We start from the raw sequence: 21,913 nt of genomic DNA, 5'->3' as shown, positions 1-21,913 counted from the left end.
CGTTCGTTCGAAGACGCATGCGTCTTTTCTGAGCGTTGATTGGTAGCCATAGCCTGCTTGGCTCCAGCACAAGCCAGGAGAGGGAAGGACTCAAAGACTAAGTGCGGAAGGAGGGTCAGGATTGGACACAGCAGTACTTCCCGGTTTAAAGGCGCCGGAAACAGGGTGTCCCAGAGGGAGCGAGTTCTTATGCCACTGGTGTGGGTTTGCGATGCGGAGGGTACCCTCTCCTTGAGGCGCCCAGTGACCCTCCGCGATTCCCTAGGGCCTCAGGGCTTCCCAGCGCCGCCCTTGCCCTCTGCCTGGACTCGGGGCGTCGGGGCCTCGACTGTTAGGTAGCAGATGTCAGTTTGCCAGTGCCTGGGGATGGAAGGACCCGCGGCGCCCTCTAATGGTGGCGGCGTGGATAGGCCGGGAACTGTCCACTCTCCAGTCAGTCTGGCGGCGAAGGTGGAGGCCTGGGAGCGGCCCCTGTGCGGACTAAGTACACTTTTTCTTTGCTTTGTCGTTTCCAGAACCAAGTTTGTGGGAAAATGGTTTTCGTTAAGCACCTACCGAAGACCAAGCTCTGTCTCAATTTAAATGTTACTATTCTGAGAGGATTTCTGTGACCACCGTATCTGAAGTAGTGCCGGCGAAAAGGACACACTTCACACTTATTCTCATGTTACTCTTTTTTTTTTTTTTTTTTTTTTGAGACAGAGTCTTGCTCTGTCGCCCAGTCTGGAGTGCAGTGGCGCAATCTCGGCTCACTGCAGCCTCCGCCTCCCGGCTTCAAGCGATTCTCCTGCCTCAGCCTCCCGAGTATCTGGGATTACAGGCGCCCGCCACCGCCCCCGGCTAATTTTTGTATTTTTAGTAGAGACGGGGTCTCACTATGTTGATCAGGCTGGTCTTCAACTCCTGGCCTCAAGTGATCCGCCAGCCTTGGCCTCCCAAAGTGCTGGGATTACAGGCGTGAGCCACTGCACCCGGCCTTTTATTTTCTTTATAGCATCTATCACTTATAGTGTTTATGTATTTGTGTCCTTGTTTGACAGCTCCCTGAACTAGAATGAGGGTAAGCATCTTCTCTGCCTTGTTCATTGCTGCACCTCCAACACTAGGTGCCGTACTTAGCACATAGTAAGTAGGTGCTCAGTAAACATGTTTGAATAAATTAATACTTGAAACTAAGGATTCCCAGAAGTGGTACTTAACTGCCTCCAAGAATTAACAGTGCTCTTGGATATATATGAATATTTATTCTTCATAGAAGGTGGTAGAGCATCCCATGTGGCTTCCCTGGATATAGGTTTAATCTTGGCATTGACATTTGTTTTAGTGAATGTTACCTTGGATATGTCACTTTAGCTCTGAGTTTATTTCCCTTATAATAGTACCTATTTTATAAGAATTCTGTGAGGATCCAAAGAGAATACAGCTGTGAAAGCTCCCATATCTGTATAATGCTTTATGGGTCACAGAGCTTTATATTAGCACAGGTTATTAATGACTGTACCACTTGTGCAGTCAGAGGAAAAGTTTTAAAAGATGGCCCTGGATCTTCACAAGTGTTGGGTAGATGGGGTGGATGGGATAGAAAGTTGACTTAAGACGGCTGGTCGCCGTGGCTCACTCCTGTAATCCCAGCACTTTGGGAGGCCGAAGCGGGAGGATTACCCGAGGTCAGGAGTTCGAGACCAGCCTGGACAACATGGTGAAACCTCGTCTCTACTAAGAATACAAAAATTAGCCGGATGTGGTGGTGGGCGCCTGTAATCCCAGCTACTCGGGAGGCTGAGGCAGGAGAATCGCTTTAACCCAGGAGGCGGAGGTTGAGGTGAGCCAAGATCGCACCACTACACTCCAGCCTGGGCAACAGAGTGAGACTGTCTCAAACAAAGTTGACTAAGACGTGGTCTTCATATTCAGGTAGTTTTTTTTTTTTTTTTTTTTTTTTTGGAGACAGAGTCTCACTCTGTCACCCAGGCTGGAGTGCAGTGGCGCAATTTCAGCTCACTGAAACCTCCATCTCCCGGATTCAAGTGATTCTCCTGCCTCAGCCTCCCGAGTAGCTGGGTTTACAGGCGCCCGCCACCATGCTCAGACAACTTTTGTATTCTTTTTTTTTTTTTTGACACAGAGTCTCGCTCTGTTGCCCAGGCTGTAGTGCAGTGGCACAATCTCTGCTCACTGCAACCTCCGCCTCCCGGGTTCACACCATTCTCCTGCCTCAGCCTCCCGAGTAGCTGGGACTACAGGTGCCCACTGCCACACCTGGCTAATTTTTTGTATTTTTAGTAGAAACGGGGTTTCACCATGTTAGCCAGGATGGTCCTGATCTCCTGACCTCGTGATCCTCCCACCTCAGCCTCCCAAAGTGCTGGGATTAGAGGTGTGAGCCACCACACCCAGTCCAATTTTTGTATTCTTAGTAGAGATGCGGTTTCACCATGTTGGCCAGGCTAGTCTCGAACTCCTGACCTCAGGTGATCTGCCCACCTCAGCTTCGCAAAGTGCTGGGATTACAGGCGTGAGCCACCGTGCCCAGCCATCTTCAGGTAGCTTCTGAGTCATGTCAACTACTCAAGAATGTTCAGCTCTAAAATTCTGGAACTCTCTTGGAAAGAAGGATACAAAATCAGAGTTTTGTGGAGAAAATAGGAAGGAACTGTGTCTGAAAGGATGCAGTAGAGGGGAAGGCATTTCATGCAATGAAAGAATGTGGCAGGAACACAGGTCATTCCTCAGACTTTTTTCTTTCTCTTCCTTCCTTTCCTTCCTTTTCTTTCTTTACTTCCTTTCTTTCTTGTTCTCTCTTTCTTTCTTTCATAGGGTCTCGCTGTATTGCCCAGGCTAGAGTGCAGTGGCCCCATCATGGCTCACTGCAGCCTTGATCTCCTGGGCTCAAGTGGTCCTCTCACCTCAGCCTCCCAAGTAGCTGGAATTACAGGCGCATGCCGCCACGCCCAGCTAATTTTTGTATTTTTAGTGGAGATAGAGATTTGCCATGTTAGCCAGGCTGGTCTTGAACTCCTAGACTCAAGCAATTCACCTGCCTTGATCTCCCAAAGTGCTGGGATTACAGACTTGAGCCACTGCACCCAGCCCTTTCCTGAGATATTTATTTAGTGTTTAGGCCTCTTCCCCCTTTCCCTCCCTACACACACACACACACACACACACACACACACACACACACACACACACTCGCGCACACACACACATGCCACCATGCGTCTTGTTGGTTCTGTCTTCTAGCTGTTCTTCAATCAGCCAGCTTCCTTCTATCTTCTCTGCCACCACCCTAGGCTAAGCTGCAAGCCTCTGGTCCCGACTTCTACAGCAGCCTCTTTACTGGTTTCCCTGCCATATGTTTTGTCTTCCCTCCAACCAGTTCTCCATGTTGTATGTAGCCAGAGAGAGCTTTTAAAATTGCAAATCTAAGCTTGTCATTTCTCTTTATGAAACCTTTCAGGTTTCCGGCTGGGTGTGGTGGCTCACGCCTGTAATCCCAGCACTTTGGGAGGCTGAGGCGGGCGAATCACGAGGTCAGGAGATCAAGACCATCCTGGCCAACATGGTGAAACCCCATCTCTACTAAAAATACAAAAAAATTAGCCGTGCGTGGCAGCGTGCTCCTGTAGTCCCAGCTACTCGGAGGCTGAGGCAGGAGAATTGCTTGAATCCGGGAGGCGGAGGCTGCGGTGAGCCAAGATTGTGCCACTGCATTCCAGTTTGGTGACAGAGCAAGACTCCATCTGGGAAAAAAAAAAAAAAAACCTTTCAGGTTTCCTCAGACTCCTAGGATCAAGTTCAGTTTCCTTAATATGATCTACAAGGCCCTTCATTACTGACTTTGGCCTACCTTGCCAACCTCATTGTATGGTATCTCCATTGAGCTTTCTATACTAAGAAACATTAACCTTTCCGTTCTGTAGGCCAGGCAGTTCTTCCGGTAGGCTTGCACACCTGCTGCTCTCTCTGCTTCAAGTTTTTTCCCATTTTCCTTCCCCCAGGTTACTCCTACTTGTTTTTTATGTTCCAGCTGAAATGAGAATAATAACATTTATTGAACAGGTACTCTGTGCCATCATTAGTTTTAGTGCTTTATGTATGTTAACTCATTTATTCCCCATTATAACTTCTTGAGGTAAATTCTGTTATCTTTTTTTTTTTTTTTTTTTTTTAAGAGGGTCTTGCTCTGTCACCCAGGCTGGAGTGCAGTGGCACACTACAGCCTCAAACTCCTGGGCCAAGTGATTCTCCTGCCTCAGCCTCCTGAGTAGCTGGGACTACAGGTATGTGTTGCCACTTGCCAAGCTAATTTTTGTATTTTTAAAAAATAACTTCGGGCTGGGCACGGTGGCTCACGCCTGTAATCCTAGCACTTTGGGAGGCTGAGGCAGTTGGATCACCTGAGGTTGGGAGTTTGAGACAAGCCTGACCAACATGGAGAAACCCTGTCTCCACTAAAAATACAAAAATTAGCTGGGTGTGGTGGTACATGCCTGTAATACCAGCTACTTGGGAGGCTGAGGCAGGAGAATCGCTTGAACCTGGGAGGTAGAGGTTGCAGTGAGCTGAAATTGTGCCACTGCACTCCAGCCTGGGCAACAGAGCAAGACTCTGTCTCAAAACTAAAATAAAATAAAATAACTACAACTTTTATTTTAGATTCGGGGTACATGTGCAGGTTTGTTACATGGGTATATTGCATAATGCTGAAGTTTGGGGTACAAATGATCCCATTACCCAGGTGGTGAGCATAGTACCCAATAGTTAGTTTTTCAACTCCTGCCCCTTGAAATTTTTGTATTTTTCGTAAAGACAGGGTCTCACTATGTTGCTCAGGCTAGTGTCGAACTCCTGGCTTCAAGTGATTCTTGTGTCTTGGCCTCCCAAAGCGCTGAGATTATAGGTGTGAAAAAAATCTCAGGACCCCAGAGTCACTAAACCAAGGGGAAAGTCAAGCTGGGGACTATGTCAGGCAAACTTGCCTCCCATTTTATTCCTAAATAAGCTAGCTACAAAGATTAAAAAAGCTACAAAGATTTTTAAAAAGCTCCCTCGCAACTGCCCACAAGGAAATTCCTTGTGCATAAAGAATAGACAGAACTCAAAATCATCCCTCTGAGGCTTGCATGAGACAAATGCATATCTGACTGCTTCCTTTGCCCTATTGCTTCACCAAGCCAGATTAAGGCATAAGAGATTCTTTTTTTTTTTTTCCCCGAGACACAGTCTCACTCTGTCACCCAGGCTGGAGTGCAGTGGCCCAATCTTGGCTCACTGCAACCTCTACCTCACAGGTTCAAGCAGTTCTCCTACCTCAGCCTCCTGAGTAGCTGGGATTACAGGTGCTCACCACCATGCCTGGCTAGTTTTTGTATTTTTAGTAGAGATGGGGTTTCACCTTGTTTGCCAGGCTGGTTTCAAACTCCTGACCTCAAGTGATCTGCCCACCTCGGCCTCCCAAAGTGTTGGTATCATAGGCATGAGCCACCATGTCCGACCAAAGCATAAGTGAGTCTTTCCTCCACCCTCCTCTCACATGTGTATTCAGTGAAGGCTAATTCAGAGACCCCAAAGAATGCAACCGTTTGTCTCTTATTTAACTATGACATGGAAGCCTTCTCCCCCATCTCGAGTTGTTCCACCTTTCCAGACTGAGCCAATGTACATCTTACAAATATTGATGTCTTATGTCTCCCTAAAATGTATAAAACCAAGCTGTGGGCCGGGTGCAGTGGCTCACGCTGTTAATCCCAGCATGTTGGGAGACAGAGGTGGGCAGATCACAGGGTCGGGAGTTTGAGACCAGTCTGGCCAACATGGTGAAACCCCGTCTCTACTAAAAATACAAAAATTAGCCAGGCATGGTGGTGCGTGCCGGTAATCCCAGCTACTCAGGAGGCTGAGGCAGGAGAATCGCTTTAACTCGGGAGGCGGAGGTTGCAGTGAGCTGAGATCACACCATTGCACTCCAGCCTGGGCAACAGAGCGAGACTGTGTCTCAAAAAACAAACAAACAAACAAACAAAAAGCTGCGGGCCAGGCACAGTGGCTCACACCTGTAATCCCAGCACTTTGGGAAGCTGAGGCAGGCAAATCACCTGAGGTCAGGAGTTCGAGACCAGCCTGACCAATATGATGAAACCCCATCTCTACTAAAAATACAAAACTTAGGCTGGGCGCAGTGGTCCATGCCTGTAATCCCAGCACTTTGGGAGGCCAAGGCAGGTGGATCACCTGAGGTCGGGAGTTCAAGACCAGCCTGACCAACATGGAGAAACCCCGTTTCTACTAAAAATACAAAATTAGCCAGGCTTGGTGGCATATGCCGGTAATCCCAGCTACTCAGGAGGCCGAGGCAGAAGAATTGCTTGAACCTGGGAGGCGGAGGTTGTGGTGAGCTGAGATTGCGCCACTGCACTCCAGCCTGGGCAACGAGAATGGAACTCCATCTCAAAAAGGAAAAAAAAATACAAAAATTAGCTGGGCATGGTGACATACACCTGTAATCCCAGCTACTCAGGAGGCTGAGACAGGAAAATTGCTTGAACCCGGGAGGCAGAGGTTGTGGTGAGCTGAGATCACGCCATTGCACTCCAGCCTGGGCAACAAGAGCGAAACTCTGTCTCAAAAAAAAAAAAAGAAAAACCAAGCTGTGCCACAACCACCTTGGGCACATGTCATCAGGACCTCCTAAGGCTGTGTCACGTCCTTGACCTTTGCAAAATAAACTTTCTAAATTGATTGAGACCTATCTCAGATATTTTGGGTTCACATAGGTGTGAGTCACTAAGCCAGACCTATCTCCACTTTATACATGAGGAAAATGAAGTTCAATAATCTGCTGAAGATTGAGTCAGAATTTGAACCTAGGCAGGCTGGGCATATGAGTTAGTGCTGTACTGTATATAAACAGCTCTGTTACAGGAAACTCTTAACCCCGCAGACTGAGGTTCCTGTTACTCACTTTGTAGCTAGCTATACTTATTTTTCATAGTACTTAACATTATCATAACTAATTAGCTGTGTCATTACACATTTCATGGCTATCTTCCCCACAGGAGTCTAAGCTCACTGTATTCCAGTCCCTGGCACACAAGGGGGCTCATTAAATATTTATTAAATGAATATGGCCAAGCGCGGTGGCTCACATTTGTAATCCCAGCACTTTGGGAGGCTGAGGAGGATGATCACTTGAGGTCGGGGGTTCGAGACCAGCCTGGGCAAGATAGTGAAACCACGTCTCTACCAAAAATACAAAAATTAGCTGGGCATGGTGGTACACGCCTGTAATCCCAGCTATTTAGGAGGCTGAGGCAGGAGAATCGCTTGAACCCGGGAGGCAGAGGTTGCAGTGAGCTGAGATCATGCCACTGTACTCCAGCCTGGATGACAGAGTGAGACTTCATCTCAAAAATAAAATAAAAACTACAGAGGCTGAGCACAGTGGCTCATGCCTGTAATCCCAGCACTTTGGGAGGCCAAGGTGGGCAGATCACGAGGTCAGGAGTTTGAGACCTGACCAACATGGTGAAATCCCATCTCTACTAAAAATACAAAAATTAGCCAGGCGTGGTGGTGTGCACCTGTAATCCCAGCTGCTCAGGAGGCTGAGGCAGGAGAATCACTTGAACCCGGGAAGGGGAGGTTGCAGTAAGCCGAGATCACGCCACTGCACTCCAGCCTGGGTGACAGAGGGAGACTCCATCTCAACAAAACAAAACAAAACAAAAAACCAGAAAGGGTTAGGCACAGTGGATCATGCTGTAATACCAGCACTTTGAAAAGCCAAGGCGGGTGGATCGAGACCAGCCTGGCCAATATGGTGAAACCCCGTCTCTACTAAAAATACAAAAATTAGCTGGGTGAGGTGGCAGGCACCTGTAATCCTGGCTACTCGGGAGGCTGAGGCAGGAGAATCGCTTGAACCCGGGAGACGGAGGTTGCAGTGAGCTGAGATCGCACCACTGCACTCCAGCCTGGGTGACAAACCCAGAATCCATTTCAGTAAAACCCAAAAAACAAAAATCTTGCCAGGTGCGGTGGCTCATGCCTGTAATCTCAGCACTTTGGGAGGCTGAGGCAGGTGGATCACCTGAGATCAGGAGTTTGGGACGAGCCTGACCAACATGGAGAAACCCCTGTCTCTACTAAAAATACAAAATTAGCCAGGCATGGTGGTGCATGCCTGTAATCCCAGCTACTCAGTAGGCTGAGGCAGGAGAATCACTTGTACCCGGGAGGTGGAGGTTGCAGTGAGCCGAGATCACGCCATTGCACTCCAGCCTGGGCAACAAGAGCAAAACTCCATCTTAAAAACAAAGAAACAAACAGAAATTATATTGTATAAGCCAAGAACATACAAACATAGCATGAACTAAAAAAAAAAAAACTGTCTTCAACTTAGATATATGTAAGGATGTCTTGCTCTGCAAATTGGGCTAGTTAACAACAAAAGTGGCGTGAATGATGATGACATTGATGATTTGAATAAAATTATGATATAAAATTTGACTGAAAAAGCATTATTTCTAAATAAATGTTTTATATGTGATTTAAACTATGTGTTGCTAAATAATATTAGACTTACATTTTCTACTAAGTAGATGTTTAAAGTAGACATCTGACTACTTCATATAAGGTTGGCCAAAAACTATATTTTAGTTCTTCTCCTTGGGAAACATAAGGCATTGCCTTACATATTAAAATGTGCAGCTGGGTGCCGTGGTTCACACCTGTAATCTCGGCATTTTGGGAGGCCAAGGCGGGAAGATCTTTTGAGGTCAGGACTTCGAGACCAGCCTGACCAACATGGTGAAACCCTGTCTCTACCAAAAATACAAATATTAGCCAGGCGTGGTGGTGCTTGCCCATAATCCCAGCTACCCTAGAGGCTGAGGTGGGAGGATCGCTTGAACCCGGGAGGTGGAGATTATAGTGAGCCAAGATGACACCACTTCACTCCAGCCTGGGCAACAGAGTGAGACTCTTCTCGAAAAAAAAAAAAGTTGAAGGAGTAGTAAATTCATAAATTTTTTTTTTTTTTTAGACAGAGTCTCACTCTGTCACCCAGGCTTGAGTGCAGTGACGTGATCTCGGCTCACTGCAACCTCTGCCTCCTGGGTTCAAGCACTTCTCCCTGCCTCAGCCTCTCGAGTAGCTGGGATGACAGGTGTGAGCCACTGTGCCTGGCTGTAAATTTATAAATTCTGATGGTGGTGGCAGTAGTGGTGCTTCCAGGTGAAGAAAAGTCAGATTTGAAGTAGATTGTGGAGAGTCAATTGGAGATTGCTTGGCAGACAAGTAGTAGGAATAAATGGCACAAGATTGGAGCCCCCAAACCCAAGTATCACTGGGATTATCATTTCTAGGAAGAAAGAAGGAACAATATGTGCAAAGATATGGAAGAATGAAACCTTAGGGAAAGGTAAAGTTTCTTTTTGTAGCCGAGGTAATAACTGCGGTGATTTGCCACTTTTAGTTACTAATTCACTAAATTTGACAAGCTGATTCGGGACAGTTATTCTTCCCAAGGAACTGGGGGGAGAATACCAGAATGAAAGAGTTTTTGTTTGTATTTTAATCTGTTTATAGAGTGGAGGTCTTGCCATGTTGCCCAGGTTGGTCTTAAACTCCTGGCCTCAAGGGATTCTTCCACCTTGATCTCCCAGAGGACTAGGATTACAGGTGTGAACCACTGGGCCCAGCCTTAAAGAGGGTTTTTTTTTTTAAGTTAGTTTTAATATTTTTGTAGAGACAGGGCCTCACTATGTTACCCAGGTCAGTCTCAAACTCCTGGCCTCAAGCAACCCTCCTACCTCAGTCTCCCAAATTGCCAGGATTACAGGCATGAACCACACCAAACCCGGCCAAGGGTTTTATTTATTTATTTATTGAGACAGCATCTCGCTCTGTTGCTCAGGCTGGAGTGCAGTGTCTGAATATCAGCTCACTGTAACCTGCGCTTCCTGAGTTCAAGTGATTCTGGTGCCTCAGTCTCCCAAGTAGCTAGGACTACAGGTCATGTACCACCGTGCCTGACTGGCTAATTTTGTTTCAGTAGAGACAGGGTTTCTAGCCTGGCCTGTTGTCCAGGCTGGTGTTGAACTCCTGGCCTCAAGCGATCCACCTGCCTTGGCCTCCCAAAGTGCTGGGATTACAGGCTTGAGCCGCTGTGCCCAGCCCTGCCAAGGGTTTTGTTTTGTTTTGTTTGAGACAGAGTTTCACTCTTGTTGCCCAGGCTGGGTGCAGTGACACAATCTTGGCTCACTGCAACTTCCGCCCTCTGGGTTCAAGCAATTCTTCTGCCTCAGTCTCTGGAGTAGCTGGGATTACAGGCACCCACCACCACACCCAGCTAATTTTTTGTATTTTTAGTAGAGATGGTGTTTCATCATGTTGGCCAGGCTGGTTTCGAACTTCTGACCTCAGGTGAGCCACCCACCTTGGCCTCCCAAATTGCAGGGATTACAGGCATGAGCCACCGCACCCAGCCCTGGCAAAGGGTCTTAATAACCAATGGTTAATACAGTTTTATGATACTCTCTGAGCAAGAGTAAAACCTAATTCCCAAAAACCCACCTAATCCTATTTCTTTTGTATGTATTAAAAATGTTTTAAAAGGATAATAACAAAGAATACTGTAACATTCGTCTATGTATCCACTAACCAAAATGAATAAATAGCATCATACCTATTTTCGCCTTCCAAATCCAATTCTCCTCCTTTTCTCCTTCCCTTTAGGCATCACTTTTATATTAGCCTGCTTTCATTTTTTTTAAATTTTTAATTGTTTTATTTTTTGAGACAGAGTCTCACTCTGTCTCTCAGGCTGGAGTGCAGTGGCGCAATCTCGGCTAACTGCAACCTCCGCCTCCTGGGTTTCAGCGATTTTCCTGCCTCAGCCTCTGAGTAGCTGGGACTACAGGCCCGTGCCACAATGCCTGGCTAATTTTTGTATTTTTAGTAGAGACGGGGTTTCGCCATGTTGGCCAAGCTGGTCTCAAACTCCTGACCTCAAGTGGTCCGCCCACCTCGGCCTCTCAAAGTGCTGGGATTACAAGCATGAGCCACTGTGCCCAGCCTCGTCTGCTTTTAATTCTTTGACTATCTATCTATCTATGATGTATTTACACACACATACGTATATACATACATACATCTATACACACATACATATACATACATATGAACATTTATATATGGTATTTCTTAATGTTTTAAAAATTCATGTAATTTGTTTCATGTGGCACTTATTTTCGTGTATCTTGTTTTGTTTCCTTAACTTTGTTTTCATAATTTGTTCATCTAGATTAAGTTCATTGATTTATTTTCTTAATTTTTAAAATTTTTATTCTTTTTTTTTTGAGATGGAGTCTTGCTCTGTCACCCAGGCTGGAGTGCAGTGGCACGATCTTCACTCACTGCAACCTCCACCTCCCGGGTTCAAGCGATTCTTCTGCCTCAGCCTCCTGGTGGCGCATGCCACCACACCAGGCTAATTTTTGTATTTTTATTAGAGACAGGATTTTGCCATGTTGACCTGGCTGGTCTCAAACTCCTGACCTCAGGTGATCCACCCACCTCAGCCTCCCAAAGTGCTGGGATTATGTGTGTGAGCACTGGCCCAGCAAGTTCATTCATTTAGCTTGCTGAATGGTGTTCCATCACATGAATACACCCCAATTTGCTTATCCATTTGCTACTGATTGACATTTACATTGTTTTTAGTGTTTCATTATTACAAACACTACATTTCAGGGAATATCCTCCAACAGGTCTCCTAGTGCTAATGGATGAGAGTTTTTTTTGAAACCACTATGGAAATATGTTTTATATTAAGACCCAGTTCATAGATGAAATAAAAATTTAACAAAATAATACCTGCCCTTGCTATATGCACTCTGTTTCCTACTGTATTGCATTCTGTCCTATTTCATTTTTGTAAAATGCTGGACATGACTCACTACATTGATTTTATGACTCACTAATGGATTGAAAAACAATGCTCTAAGGCATTTATCTGTAAGTAGACTTTCTAGATCAAAGAATAAGTGCATTTTCAACTTGAGTAGATATTATCAAGTTGCTCTCCAAAGTGGGTGTATCAGTTTACAAGATATCAGAGTCCTAGTTTTTCCGTATCCTCACTGACACTTAAAATGGTCAGAATTTTAGATTATTGATGGTCCTGTAGATGTGAAACAAATATCATTGTCAGTTTAATTTGGAAAAAATTAGCCAGGCATGGTGGCATGTGCCTGTAGTCCCAGCTACTTGGGAGGCTGAGGTGGGAGGATCACCTGAGCCCAGGAGGTCAAGGCTGCAGTGAGCTGTAATTGGGCCACTGCACTCCAGCCTGGGCGACAGAGTGAGACTTTGTGTCAAAAAAAAAAAGAAAAAAAGTTTTTTAGATGGGAGTTTTAAATATTTATGATAGTCAATTTAATCAAAATGGTCCATTTTTATTCTGCTTTTTCATAATTTTATTGTTAAAATTTTATCTTGAGTATAAAAATACTATATATTTTTTCAAATAATTTTGTTGTTGTTGTTGTTTTTGAGACAAGGTCTCACTCTGTCACCTAAGCTGGACTGCAATGGTGCAATCTCAGCCCACTGCAACCTCCACATCCTGGGCTCAAACGGCCCTCCTGCCTCAGCCTCCCAGGTAGCCGGGACTACAGGCATGCGCCACCATGCCTGGCTAATTTCTGTATTTTTTGTAGAGACGGGGTTTCACCATGTTGCCCAGGCTGGTCTCGCACTCCTGGACTCAAGTGATCTGCCTGCCTCAGCCTCCCAAAGTGCTGGGATTACAGGTGTGAACCACTGTGCTCAGGCTTTAAAAATAAATTTAAAAAAATATATATATGGAATGCTTCATGAATTTGCATGTCATCCTTGCACAGGGTCCATGCTAATCTCTGTATCATTCCAGTTGTAGTATATGTGCTCCCAAAGTGAGCACTAGATAATTTTGAAGTTGGTTGGTGTTTTGTTTCGTTTTGTTTTGTTTTTACAACTTTAGATATTTAATTGCCCTGGAGTTTATTTTTGCCTGTTCCTTTTCTGTCTTCTGATACTTCAGCGCCTCATTATATGATTCTTCACCATCTTTGGGACCCTCTGCTTCTCATCTCCTCCCTCAGAGTCTTTTTCTTGAAGAGAATGGGAATATAAAAGGCCCCAGGCTTAGAATAGCTCTTCAAAGCCCTTTTTTTTTTTTTGAGACAGTCTCGCTCTGTCACCAGGCTGGAGTACAGTGGCGATCTTGGCTCACTGAAGGCCTTTAAAGAAGCAAGTGGGAGGGCCGGGCACAGTGGCTCATGCCTGTAATCCCAGCACTTTGGGAGGCCGAGGCAGGTGGATTACGAGGTCAGGAGTTCAAGACCAGCCTGGCCAACATGGTGAAACTCCCGTCTCTACTAAAAATAGAAAAATTAGCCGGGCATGGTGGCAGGCCCCTGGAATCCCAGCTACTTGGGAGGCTGAGACAGGAGAATTGCTTAAACCTGGGTGGCAGATGTTGCAGTGACCGGAGATCGAGCCACTGCACTCCATCCTGGGTGATAGAGTGAGACTCCATCTCAAAAAACAAAGAAACAAACAAAAAAGAAGCAAGTGGGAAAGAGGAGGTAAAGAGAATCCTATGTGCTTTTTTTCCCTATCTTTTTCCAGAAGATTGTGAAACTGAAGCAGAGTTACACATAAGTTGTTGGTGAATCTAAGATTAGTACCCAGGTCTCCTGACCATCAAACTGAAAGGTTTCAGGAGAGTCCACCTGAAACCAGTTTGTGAGAGACGACTTGAAGAGGAGACTAGTATCTCCAGAGGAGGAGCAGTATTCTAAACTTACAAGAAGTAGCTTTTTTTTTTTTAAGAGACAGAGTACAGGAGTGTACCACCATGCCCAGCTAATTTTTGTATTTTTAGTAGAGATGGAGTTTCGCCATGTTGCCCAGGCTGGTCTCAAACTCCTGGGCTCAGGGGATACGCCCTCCTCGGCCTCCCAAAGTGTTGGGATTACAGGCGTGAGTCACCGCGCCTAGCCAAGAAGTAGCCTTTGATTTTTGTAATTGCAGTCATCGAAAAGCATCATCAAAGAACTTTTATCAGGCCGGGTGTGGTGGCTCATGCCTGTAATTCCAGCCCTTTGGGAGGCCAAGGCGGACGGATCACCTGAGGTCAGAAGTTCGAGACCAGCCTGGCCAACATGGTGAAAGCCTGTCTCTACTAAAAATACAAAAATTAGCCAGGCATGGTGGCATGCACCTGTAATCCCAGCTACTCGGGAGGCTGAGGCAGGAGAATTGCTTGAACTCGGGAGGTTGCAGTTAGCCGAGATCATGCCGCTGTATTCCATCCTGGGTGACAGAGTGAGACTCTGTCTCAAAAACAAACAAACAAAAAACAGAAAAGTTTTTATCAGTGATTGCTTGCAACGGGCAATTAAGGTAGACACTGAACTAAATTTAGAATGTATTATTCACAACTTCAGTCTAAGAATTTATACTCTGAAAATTAATAAAACAGATAAGCAAAGGACAAACCATATAACAATAGAAAAGAGCAATCTAGAACTACTGTATATAGTAAAGAATTAACATCAAACACATCAAAGTCAGTGCAATTCAAGGATAAAGGCATCACTGGGTGACGAGCAGTGCCTAGTATGTATTTGTTATAGGGGTTCCAAGTTCAGGGAAACTGTCATCGGTCAACTAGGGAGGGTGGGTCTCTTCTGACTTCTCTCATCCTCTCCTTTTCCATCCTCCACACATGTGCCCCACTCCAGGCTTTTTCTCTTCCAAGCAACATAAGCCTCACTAATGCTTGAAATCAGAGGAGTTTTTACTTTGTGTTAGTACTTAGTTCTCAATAAGTGGACCTTTACCCAGCATCAGCAGGAACCACCCTCAGGAGCCACTTTGTGCTGCCTGGCACGTCCACAGCAATTAGAGCAAAAGGACAGAGTTAAGGAAACTCTTTGAGGAAAATTTTCCCCACCCAGCTTTGGCAGGGTCACCTGGGAGCCCTCTCATCAGTATTGATATTCACTGTGGTACCCGCTTTGTTCCACTAGCACCATTTACTGAGCTTCCTCTGTGTTCAGTTCCTATAAAAGAAAGGAAGCCCTTGCCTCAAAGTGCTCTCAATTTATTTATTTATTTTTACTATTTTTTAATTTTTGAGATGGAGTCTCACTCTGTCCCCCAGGCTGGAGTGCAATGGTGTGATCTCGGCTCACTGCAACCTCCACCTCCCAGGTTCAAGAGATTCTCCTGCCTCAGCCTCCCTAGAAGCCGGGATTACAGGGGCCTGCCATCACGCCCAGCTAATTTTTGTATTTTTAGTAGAGATGGGGTTTCACTATGTTGGTCAGGCTGGTCTCCAACTCCTGACCTCAGGTGATCCCCCACCTCGGCCTTCCAAAGTGCTGGGATTACAGGCGTGAGCTACTGCACCCGGCTGTGCTCTCAATTTAAATGCATTTGCACATTCAGCAAGACTCATAAATGTCTTACCTAGCTGAATCAATATCAGAAAGGCCTCAAGGATTTTGCAGTTTGATATCACCGTCATAAAAGTTGTTTCAATGTAGAAAAAAAGGTTAACATATTTCATACATATCATTAAGAAATGTACATGGGCTGGATGCAGTGGCTCACCCTGGGCAGCATGGTGAAACCCCATCTCTACTAAAAATACAAAAGTTACCCAGGCGTGGTGGCATGTGCCTGTAATCCCAGCTACTCAGGGAGGCAGGAGAATTGCTTGAACCCAGGAGGCAGAGGTTGCAGTGAGCTGAGATCGCACCGCTGCCCTCCAGCCTGGGTGACAGAGTGAGACTCTGTCTCAAAAAAACGAAACGAAAAGTGGCCGGGCGCGGTGGCTCACGCCTGTAATCCCAGCACTTTGGGAGGCTGAGGCAGGCGGATCATGAGGTCAGGAGTTCGAGACCAGCCTGGCCAACATGGTGAAACCGCATCTCTTCTAAAATAAAAAATATATAAAAATTAGTCTGGTGTGGTGGCCCACACCTGTAATCCCAGCTACTCAGGAGGCTGAGGCAGGAGAATCGCTTGAACCTAGAAGGCGGAGGTTGCAGTGAGCCAAGATGGCGCCCCTGCACTCCAGCCTGGGTGACAGAGCTAAACTCTGTCTCAAAAAATAAGGTAAATAAATTTAAAAAAAAGCAAAAGTCACTGAGCGAGGTCTTTAACCATCTCTTCTGAAATAGTCCTGATCTCCCAGCTCTTGCTGCTCCATTTCCTGATTTTTAAATTTTTTTTTAATAAAATTTAATGATCTGTACTTATTGATGTATATTTATTGACTGGTTGTTATCTGTCTGCCCCACAGAATACAGGTTTTCAGAGAACAGGAACTTTTGATGTCTTTATCATTGCTATATCCCACTGCCCAGAATCAGTGCTTGGAACATAGTAGATTCTCTACAAATAGTGCACTTATTAAATGAATGAAACTAAATTAAATGAACATATATGTTGTGTATCCTTACTGCATTGATTGGCATATGAGAAAATTAAACAGAAGAAACTAACAGCAAGATAAGTAGTGTCCTAGACTCCAAGAAGTCTTTCCAGACTAATCCTATTCAGCATTAGAAGTACAGTCATAGCCCGGACAGGGTGGCTCTCGCCTGCACTTTGGGAGGCCAAGGTGGGCGGATCACCTGAGGTCAGGAGTTCGAGACCAGCCTGGCCAACATGGCGAAAACCCTGTCTCTACTAAAAAAATACAAAAATTAGGCCCGGCACGGTGGCTCACGCCTGTCATCCCAGCACTTTGGGAGGTTAAGGCGGGTGGATCACGAGGTCAGAAGTTTGAGACCAGCCTGGCCAACATGGTGAAGCCCTGTCTCTCTTAAAAATACAAAAATTAGACGGGCGTGGTGGTGGGCACCTGTAATCCCAGCTTCTTGGGAGGCTGAGGCAGGAGAATCACTTGAAACCAGAAGGCAGAGGTTGCAGTGAGCCAAGATTGTGCCACGGCACTCCAGCCTGGGCGAAAGAGTGAAACTCCGTCTCAAAAAACAAAACAAAACAAAACAAAACAAAAAACAAAAATTAGCCAGGCGTGATGGCGGGCACCTATAATCCCAGCTACTTGGGAGGCTGAGGCAGGAGAATTGCTTGAATCTGGGAGGTGGAGGTTGCAGTGAGCCTAGGTCGTGCCATTGCATTCCAGCCTGGGTGATAGAACGAGACTCTGTCTCAAAAAAAAAAAAAAGCGCAATCATTCTGAGTCTCTCACTCTACCCCTTGAGAAGACTCCCCCACCAACCTCTTTTTCAGTTCAGGTGACTCAAGCAGGGCTGACACCACCCCCTGCCTCCAAGGATCAGCTTGTGTCCCAGGCACGTGGCCACTGTTTTTGGTTTGGGACTGGCTCATGACCCAAGCTAGGTAGCAGGCAGAGCTTTCTGTGTTAGTCTGGAAAGACTACTTGGAGTCTAGGCTAAGACACTACACATCTTTTTTGTTTTGTTTTGTTTTTGTTTTTGTTTTGAGACAGAGTCTTGCTCTGTTGCCCAGGCTGGAGTGCAGTGGTGCAATCTCACTGCAGCCTCTGCTTCCTGGGCCCATGTGTTCCTCCTGCCTCAGCCTCCCGAGTAAGTTTCCCTGGGACTTTTGCTGGAACTAAAGGAAAAAGGACCAAGTCATCCCAGTGCAGATGGTGGTCACTGTTCTATCATGCAGGGAAACCTGCCTGAGAACAAAACCACACTGATTCTAAAGCAGAGACTAGAGAGTGAAAAATAGAAAGAAAGAGACAGGGCCTGGTGCAGTGGCCCTAGCCTGTAATCCCAGAATTTTGGGATGTTGAGGCAGGAGGATCACTTGAAACCAGAAGTGTGAGATCAGCCTGGGCAACAAAATGAGACCCTGTCCCTATTACAAAAAAAAAAAAAAAAAAAAAGGAGGAGGCGGAGGAGGGGTGGGGGAGGGAAAAAAAGGAAAGGGACAGGTGGACAGTGACTTGGTGATATCTGGGTCCCCAGTTTCAGTCCTGCCTACAGTGAGCTGTGTTGTTGGGTTTCCCAGTTTATGTGAGTGATTCAGCTCCTTTTGAGCACAAGCAGTTTGAATTGGGTTTCTGTCATTGACAATCACAAAACACAACAAAACAAAATCATACCTAATGCACATTTAGCTGTATAATTTCTACTACATCGAATTTCACTTGTTTACTTAATATTATATACAGGTTTTTACCTAAGACTTATGAACATTTTTATAGTTTATAAAATAATCTTGTATTTACATATCACTTAATTTTAACACAATTATGTAAGGTAGGGCATATTTTTTTTATTTAGTAATTTTTTTTTTTTTTTTTTTTTTGAAACACAGTCTCACTCTGTTACCCAGGCTGGAGTGCAGAGGTATAATCATAGCTCACTGCAACCTTGAATTCCTGGGCTCAAAGGATCCTCCTGCCTCAGCTTCCCAAAGTGCTTGGATTATTGGTGTGAGCCACTGAGCCTGGCTAATTTGTTTTTTTTTTTTAAGAGATGGGGTCTCAGTCCGGGCGCGGTGGCTCACGCCTATAATCCCAGCACTTTGGGAGGCCAAGGAGGGGTGGATCACAAGGTCAGGAGTTTGAGACCAGCCTGGCCAATATGGTGAAATCCCATCTCTACTAAAAATACAAAAATTAGCCAGGCGTGGTGGTGCAAGACTGTAGTCCCAGCTACTTAGGAGGCTGAGGCAGGAGAATCGCTTGAATCCGGGAGGTGGAGGTTGCAGTGAGCCAAGATCGCGCCACTGCACCCCAGCCTGGGTGACAGAGTGAGACTCTGTCTCAAAAAAAAAAAAAAAAAGAGATGTGGTCTCACCCTGTCACCCAGGCTGGAGTGAAGTATGCAATCATAGCACACTGCAGCCTTGAACTCCTGGGCTCAAGGGATCCTCCTGCCTCAGCCTCCAGAGTAGCTGGGACTACAGGAGCAGGCTACCCATGCCTGGCTGAATTTTTTTTTTTTTTTTGAGATGGAGTCTCGCTCTGTCGCCCAGGCTGGAGTGCAGTGGTATGATCTCGGCTCACTGCAACCCCCACCTCCTGGGTTCAAGTGATTTTCCTTCCTCAGCCTCCTGAGTAGCTGGGATTACAGTCTTGCACCACCATGCCTGGCTAAGTTTTATTTTTATTTATTTCTTTTTTGAGACAGGGTTTCACTCCTGTTGCCCAGGCTAGAGTGCAGTGGTGTGATCTCAGCTCATTGCAACCTCTGCCTTCTGGGCTCAAGTGATTATCCTGCCTCAGCCTCCCTAGTAGCTGGGACTATAGGCATGTGTCACTGCTCCCAGCTAATTTTTGTATTTTTTTAGAGATGAGGTCTTGCCATGTTGCCCACTTGGTCTCAAACTCCTGAGCTCAAGTGATTGGCCCACCTCAGCCTCCCAAAGTGCTGGAATTACAGGTGTGAGCCACCGCATCTGGCCTAATATTTTATTTTTTGTAAAGATAGGATCTCATTATGTTGCCCTGGCTGGTTTTGAACTCCTGGGCTCAAGTGATCCTTCTGCCTTGGCCTCCCAAAGTGCTAAGATTATAGGTGAGAGCCACCGTGTCCAGCCAAGAAATATATGTTACAGTAACCCTGTACAGACACGCACACACTCTTAAAGTTGCACAAAACAATACCTATCTTAGTGCCTGTGACATTCTCTGATATTTTCAATTCTATTTTTTAAAAATTCTGGCTGGGCGCAGTGGCTCACGCCTGTCATCCCAGCACTTTGGGAGGCTGAGGCGGGCAGATCACAAGGTCAGGAGTTCGAGACCAGCCTGGCCAACATGGTGAAACCCCCGACTCTACTAATAATACAGAAATTAGCTGGGTGTGGTGGCGGATGTCTGTAATCCCAGCTACTTGGGAGGCTGAGGCAGGAGAATTGCTTGAACCTGGGAGGCGGAGGTTGCAGTGAGCCGAGATTGCACCACTGCATTTTAGCCTGGGTGACAGAGCAAGACTCTGTCTCGGAAAAAAAAAAATATATATATGTTTTATTTCAGCACTTTGGAAGGCCAAGGCAGGTGGATCCCTTGAGTCCTGAAGTTTGAAACCAGCCTAGGCAATATAGGGAGACCCTGTTTTCTTGCTGTGTCCAACTACCTAGAACAACCATTGAGTCAGGAGAAAGAATTATGGATATCCTGCCCAGATGAAAGGCCTCTTTGCTTCAGGGCTTTCTTAAAAAAAAAAAAAGAAAAGAAAAGAAAAGAAAAGAAAAGAAAAAATATTCTGGTTGCAACCTACAGTTTTTTTTTTTTTTTTTTTTTTTGCTGGAATGAAGTGGTGCCATCTCAGCTCACTGCAACCTCTCCCTGCCGGGTTCAAGCGATTCTCCTGCCTGAGCCTCCCAAGTAGCTGGGACTACAGGCGCCTACCACCACACCCAGCTAACTTTTGTATTTTTAGTAGACACAGGGTTTCACCATGTTGGCCAGGCTGGTCCCAAACTCCTGAGCTCAAGGGATCTTCCCGCCTTGGCCTCCCAAAGTGCTGGGATTACAGGCATGAACCACTGTGCCTGGCCGCAATCCACAGGTTTTGGTTTTTTTTTTAATTGTTTTTTTTTTAGAGACAGGGTCTTGCTCTGTTGCCCAAGTTGGGGTGCATTAGCATGATCACAGTTCACTGCAGTCTTGAACTCCTGGAATTTTCTTTTCTTCTGTGACTACCCCGTGTTATTCTTGTCTCAATTTTTGAATGGAAGGGAATTGTTTAAGGTGTACAAATGGAGGCAATATGGTGTGGTGGTTGAGTCTTGGCTCGTGGGTCTAACAGATTTGTGTTCAAAGCCTGGCTTTGCCACTAACTAGCTGTGTCCTTAGGCAAATTATACTCTAAGTCTCAGATTCCTAATTTGCAAAATGAGAATAATAATAAATAATAGTTCCTGCCCCATTAGTTTATTATAAGGATTGTTTTTTTGGTAGAGACATGGTCTCGCTATGTTGCCCAGGCTGTTCTCAAACTCCTGGCCTCAAGTGATCTGCCTGCCTCCGCCTCCCAAAGTGCTGGGATTGCAGGCGTGAATTTTTGTGCCAGCCTACTATGAGGATTAATGCTTGTGAAATGTTAAATATAGTGTTTGGTACACAATAAAAATTCAATTAATGTTGTCAGTTACTCTTAAGTATAAAATGGGGACAAGGAAGGCAAAAATGGAGTGTGTTTTTTGCAGATGGACAGAGGGGAGCCAGGACACAGCTCAGCTTGCTCATGCTCAGAGAGTTAAGCTGCTGACCCTGAAGGCAGGGGACACACAACTGTGTGTGGGAGCCGGACTAAGCAGCCAAGACAGGGCAGACAGGGTGAGAAAGCTGTTGATGAGAGCTGCTGCTGAATAAAATCATCTTTCACCTGTCTACGGCTCCCCAAGTGTTCTTTCTGCTCATCCACCCACTACCTCCGGACCTCAACATGACCTTTGGCGTTGTCTAAACCTGACACTCATAACAGTTACAGATTTCTTTGTCCCTTCTCCACTCCCACTTTTTTGAGACAGGGTCTTGCTCTGTCGCAGAGGCTGGAGTGCTCTGGCATGATCACGACGCACTGCAGCCTTGACCTCCTGGGCTCAAATGATCCTCCCACCTCAGCCTCCCAAGAAGCTGGGATGTTCCACAGGCACATTCCACTACACCCAGCTAATTTTTAAATTTTTTGTAGAGAGGGGGTCTCCCTATGTTGCCCAGGGTAAGAATTCCTAAACTCAAATAGGCCTTTTCCTTCCAAGACTTTAGTTCGTGGGTGATTTTACAGGTGCTTCTATTTTCCCTTCAAGTGGAACAAATTGGCCCCCAGCCCAGTCTGCAGAGACAGCTTTGCCTTGGGGAAGTTACCTGATGTAGAACAAGGACAGGAGATAGGTCAAG

At 45.8% G+C, this 21,913-nt stretch overlaps 1 protein-coding gene and 1 non-coding gene across 2 annotated transcripts in view; one reads left to right on the top strand and one right to left on the bottom strand.

Moving 5' to 3' along the window:
- Nucleotides 1–194: 194 nt before the first annotated feature.
- Nucleotides 195–21,913, top strand: part of SLC11A2 (solute carrier family 11 member 2) — a 71,241-nt gene continuing 49,522 nt past the window's right edge. The window contains exon 1 of the mRNA XM_054442829.2: nt 195–484. The gene's annotated coding sequence lies outside the window, so the exon portion shown is untranslated. The remainder of the gene's footprint in view (nt 485–21,913) is intronic.
- On the bottom strand, nt 12,864–12,967 carry LOC129010985 (U6 spliceosomal RNA). The gene has a single exon (XR_008493134.1). It is a non-coding gene; the product is annotated as a U6 spliceosomal RNA (small nuclear RNA).

This window comes from Pongo pygmaeus, chromosome 10 (genome assembly GCF_028885625.2).
Source record: "Pongo pygmaeus isolate AG05252 chromosome 10, NHGRI_mPonPyg2-v2.0_pri, whole genome shotgun sequence".
NCBI classification, from domain to species: domain Eukaryota; kingdom Metazoa; phylum Chordata; class Mammalia; order Primates; family Hominidae; genus Pongo; species Pongo pygmaeus.
Note: the sequence above shows the minus strand (reverse complement) of the source record. Positions and strands in the feature narration are given on the sequence as shown.